This window comes from Schistocerca piceifrons, chromosome 1, assembly GCF_021461385.2.
Source record: "Schistocerca piceifrons isolate TAMUIC-IGC-003096 chromosome 1, iqSchPice1.1, whole genome shotgun sequence".
In the NCBI taxonomy this organism is placed as follows: domain Eukaryota; kingdom Metazoa; phylum Arthropoda; class Insecta; order Orthoptera; family Acrididae; genus Schistocerca; species Schistocerca piceifrons.
Genome location: NC_060138.1, coordinates 423,699,265 through 423,704,725, shown reverse-complemented (window position 1 = coordinate 423,704,725; position 5,461 = coordinate 423,699,265). Strand labels below are relative to the sequence as shown.

General features: G+C 45.6%; 1 non-coding gene across 1 annotated transcript; it reads right to left on the bottom strand.

The window, feature by feature from the left end:
* Positions 1 to 394: 394 nt before the first annotated feature.
* On the bottom strand, positions 395 to 468 carry Trnaa-ugc. Its single transcript has one exon. It is a non-coding gene; the product is annotated as a tRNA-Ala (tRNA).
* Between the last annotated feature and the right edge of the window lie 4,993 nt (positions 469 to 5,461).

The following is a 5,461-nucleotide window of genomic DNA, read 5'->3' as shown; positions in this document are numbered from 1 at the left end:
ATTCATCTGACCAGAAATCGTTGTCTTCTTTCCATTTCACTTTATTGACCCCTACTACCTCTAGACTGAGCCTTTGCAATTCCCGTTTCAGACTTTCTAGCTTCCCTATCACGTTAAAATTTCTGACATTCCACACCCCGATTCCTAGAACTTTATTCTTTTGTAGGTTATTCAACCTTTTGCTCATGGACACCTTCCCCTTGGCAGTCCCCTCCCGGGGATCCGACCAGGGACTGGTCCGGTATTTTTTGTCAATGTAGAGCCCATCATGACACTTTTTCAGTTAAAGGCTACATGCTCTGTGGCTACATATTATGTAAATGATAATTAATTGAAACCCTCAGCTGTCGACAGGTGTTGTTGATATACCTCGATGGGGACAGCTGAAAATGTGTTCCCCGACCGGGACTCGAATCCGGGATCTCCTGCTTGCATGGCAGACGCTCTCTCCATCTGAGCCACCGAGGACACAGATGAAAAGCGCGACTGCAGGGACTTATCCCTTGCACGTTTCCCGTGAGACCCACATTCCCAACTGTCCACAATCTACATACGTAATGTACATAATAGATATTTGCCCATTCACTCATTACTCACACACAGTAAGGTGACGATTCCTGTAAGAGTTCGGGCAACCTGTGCGCATTCGCACAGACGAAGGTCAATGTCTGGGTAGCCTTTAACTTCATATACGAATATAGTAACTGTTCTCGAAACAACATATACCATCGATGACCGTGCAGCTGTCCCTATCGAGGTATATCAGCAACACCTGTCGGCAGCTGAGGGTTTCAATTAATTATCATTTATACTAGTGAAGCTGCACGCTCATAAATGGTATCTGTTCTTTCGAGATGTCCCCATCGAGGTATATCAACAACACCTGTCTGCAGCTAAGGGTTTCAATTAATTATCATTTATACTAGTGATTCTGCACAGTCATAGATGGTATCTCTTCTTTCGAGAGCAGTTACTATCTTCATATACATATTATGTGTCTTTAATTCAGTGGTCTCCATTGTCTTCTGCATCGTCATGCCTTTGATCATTGTTGATTTTTCTGCCTGTGGAGGCAGTTTCCGACCCCAAGGGTCTCCTCTGTCCACTCCTACCCCTTCTCCAACAAGGACGTTGGTTGAATAAGGGATAACTTCTTCTGCCGGAAGTCTTCAGCCACCACTGCTGATGGTTTTTTAATCAAAACTGATGTGGTGGTGGGGCCACGCGATATGAATAAAGAAGTTAAGAAATGTAGGTGACGACAGAGGCTGACACGTGTAAGAAAGATTAGGGAGATAACGGCGCAGTCAGTTCACAATGCAGTGAGCAGAACACTGCTGTGTTGCGGAGGTTTAGATCGAGCATGTCGCAGAAGTCACAAGAGCGAAAGCCTCTTTCGTGACATTACTTAAATGACTCACTGCAGTCAGTAGTTGGCCTGTTGCTTTAATGCGTGAGAACGTCTGGTGGAGTCCGCGGATGACTGGGCCGGTTCTGTTATTCTGAGCTAGTTGCGACGGCCCACGTCCACTAGTGCCCACCGACGATGAGTCAGAGAGACGTGCGTGCAGCGCTGCGGAGGCGAGGCAACTGCCCGCCCACTACAAGGCGCCGAGCGGGCGCCGAGCTGCAGCCACCGACGTGGAGGATGGCTGCGCCGGCCGCAACAGCACGTCACAGGTACACGTAATTTTTAACATCTGTGTAATGCAGTGAATGATAATACGTATGCAGATACAAATCAGGCTAGTAAGGACGTGAATCCGAAGTTCCAGCATATTGCGACTAGTGTGTACTAGGAAGTCGAAGAAGCACCAAAGTTGCGTGAGGGGTGCTAAGGTACTCAGACGACATGGCCCGTCTTGTCGAAAGTAAAATTATTTTTGGTTTCTCGAATGGAATGGACATCGTACTCAACTCCAATTACTGGTAATAATAAACAAAACTAAGAATAAAGTGATAAAAAGTAGCTGAAAGGAGAACAGCGTATTGCATATCATTGCAAGTAGAAGTGTCACAGTAGAGACACAAATGCAAGAATTCTCCAACCGAGATTACAGACGATGGCCCAAGCAAGAAAGCTATTAAAAGTAAAAAATTTTAAGGCCTATGTTGCGGTCAATTTCTGACGTGGAGCTGAATAATTATTGAAAGCTTCCACTTGAAGTATACCATCGTATGGAAGTGAGGCTAGCAAAGGCAAACCAGAAAACTAGATGGTAGAGACGTAGGAAATATGCTTCTATAGAACGATGTTAAAAGTTATGTTGCACAGGGAAAACACGAAATGAGCAGATAGCAGAATACGTGAGGAAAACAGTCTACAGAGAAACCTAATTCGAAGACGGGAAAGGTCACCAGTACATATCGAGAACGTAGTTCTTCAGTGACGTGCTTACGGGTATCGAACACATGAAAAGATTCATTAAACAAAGGGCAAGTCTCTTGTAGCATAATATTGCCCCCAATAGCCTGCAACCATGCCACGGCGCATATTTCGAGCAGTCGTTCCTCTTGATGACGGCGCTTGAGAACATTACTATTCACCTGGTGTAACAAGAGATGTGATTCATCCGAATAGGGGACTTCCACTGAACCGTGGTCCAATCTGAGTGATACCGCGTCCGCTGGACTCGGTAATTGTTATTATTACACATTTTTGCCATTAAGACTGTGATTAACTTGGATGTTACACGTTTATTCAATTTTCTCTTGTCACTTTCTTCTTTTTCTTTCCACAGAATCATTTCTTTCTTTGAACGTCTTCCTGTTTCCTTCGCTCTGCCCATAGTTTCCCTGTTTTCTTCCTCTCTTTTACCTCAAATTTCGTGTTCATAATTTTGCTTCTGCATTTTGTCTCTTTTGTAGAGGACAAGGGTTTATTTTTAGAAAATATGGTGCGAAATTGTGATTTAGTGTGTTTCAGTGCGCGATGCGCCAGCCTCACGGCAGACGGCGGACGGAGGCTGGCCGGCGCCTTATGCAGGTGACACAGTTTTGCAACGAGCATCGGTATGTGTGTACGTGCACGGCAGCCATCAACAGCCAGATCGCAGCATTAGCAGAATTACGCAGGCCCGGGCCGCGTGTGGCGCGGTTGCGTTAGCCAACTCATCGACAACCTTCTAATAAACACGGCGCCGCATAACCGGCGGATTCAGCAGCGGTCTGCACTATTTAAGGGCATCAGAGGTGGGCGTCGGCATCGGTTCGACCGATTGGGCGTTCGGTCGCTGTTACGTCGTCGTCATCAGTGACGCTGTCCCCGAGGAGGGCGTTGCCCGCTGCTGCACCGGCGACTCCCGGCGTCGTCACGAGCCGCAGTGTCTGCAGGAGGCGAGCTGGGCTGCGCAGCCGCTGACTGAGCACAGCGTCGCGTTCCCCGGGTTGCGCGCATCAGCACGCCTCCACCACGACACAAGTGGGGGGGCTGAGCTACCGAAAAATGTATGGGAAGAATCAACAGTAAAGAGGAAGACTGCTAAAAACAGCCACCTTCTTCTACCCAGCCACGCACTACAACCCCGACCACGTCACCTGCTCCGGTCATCCTATTACACTTTCATTTATCACTTTCCTAGTGATTCCTGCTTGTTTCAGTTCGTCTTCTATTTCTTAAAATCAGTTGCTTATTTAGATTATGCCGTTTATTACATCAAAAATCTTCTTTGTGTATCTGCTGTCAATTCTATGCATATGTCCATAGAAAGTCAGCGTTTTCTGATTACATCTATGAGTCTGTACTCGTATAATTCTTTGATTGGTGTCTTCACCCATATACCATGTCTGTGTGGTGTACTGAATATTTTTCTGCCTCTCTGATGCCTGATGCTCCGATTGTGGTCGTTCCTGATGCGTCGAGTAGTATAACTGTATTGTAGTGCCTGAGTTTGATCTATCTTGGAATTATACTTCTTTGTAGTGCGCCCATGTTTGTTTGTTCACTTTCTGAAGTTTTTCTGAAGTACTTCGATCCTCCTGTTTGTACATAGTCCCCAGCTACTTAAATTTTTCCACTCTGTCAACCTTTCTGTATTTTTGTGTATGGATTGTTGTTCTTCCTTTCCATGAACTGCGTTTTCTCAGTGACCTCTGTAGACCTGTTTTGGCAGAGACAGTTTCCAGAACTTACCGGTTACAAAATTCTCGTTCCCGCCCTCTAGGCCAAAAGTACTTGTAACTTATGTCAGAGGATTTCTCTATCACGCTGTTGCCTGCTTTTCTCTAGACAGCTATGCTAGTAACGGAGGGTTGCAGGATTTTACCTTGAACTTAAGTTTGGTGTATATGTAGCATAGTATGCTCGTGTATGTCCTCTCGTTACAGTGCCGGTATTTGACTTTGTTGTTATCTCGTGGTGGGCTTACTGACTATCCACTAGCCTCACTTGCCTTGCGGGGTAGCCTCGCGGTCTTGGGCGCCTCGCCATGGTTCGCGCGTCTCCTCCCGTCGGAGGTTCGAGTCCTCCTTCGAGTATGAGTGTGTGTGTGTGTGTTGTCCTTAGCGTAAGTTAGTTTAAGTTAGACTGAGTTGTGTGTAAGCATAGGTTCCGATGACCTCAGCAGTTTCGTCCCGTGGAAGCTTACCACTACCACTAGCTTCCCGTGCCGCTGAAAGCATCAGTATTTTCATTATGCTTTCACAGTGACGCATTTTTATACTGTTGAAGTTTACTGCATAATTACTTCTTGTATTCCTGTAATCTGTCTATCACACTTTGTTCTCAGTGTAAGTAATGGGAGGGAAAGTCCTGTGGAACGTGGTATATCCTTCTCACTGTTTCATTTTGTTAGCGTTGTAGTTTTTCATGGCGTGCTTTGACCGCTGCACCCAAAAATAAAAAACCAAGCTGATTCCCCATTCTCCTCTGCTCCCCTTACACTGGTGATTCAGCTCCCCCTACTGGTGTCGTTTTATGCAACAGCAATGCTATAGCTGGCCTTCTTAACTACGGACGAGTTTTTCATATTCTCTCACTCGCTACATGCAAACTATTAGTCCTACACAAAATATGAGCGGGACTTTTTGTAAGAAGTTTAATGTACTAAATTTTGTACTGGTATACGTTTTCGCTGGAGGCCACGGCTTTCGAGTTATTTAAGAAAACCTTAGCGACCTTCAAACGCACCTCCACGCAACACTCATCCCTCACCTGTCAGGATATGTAGTGCGTTGTCCGTTCCGCTCCCTCCTACCACAACAATTTCCGACTTCACGAACTATTCCCGATATTCGACCTGCTTTGGTCTCTAATGATGCCAGCAGCATAACCAACTATTTCGTTAACATTATTCATTTAAACGTACGTGTAAGGGTAATGAACGATAAACGATTCCTGTAAGGATTAAGGTAAAGCAGATGACGTTGAAAATTCCATCCAGACTTAAACCTTACAAGCACAGCAATTGCTTAGTCAGAAGACCTGACGAATACAACCATGTAATTGTTTATTTTATGCTGT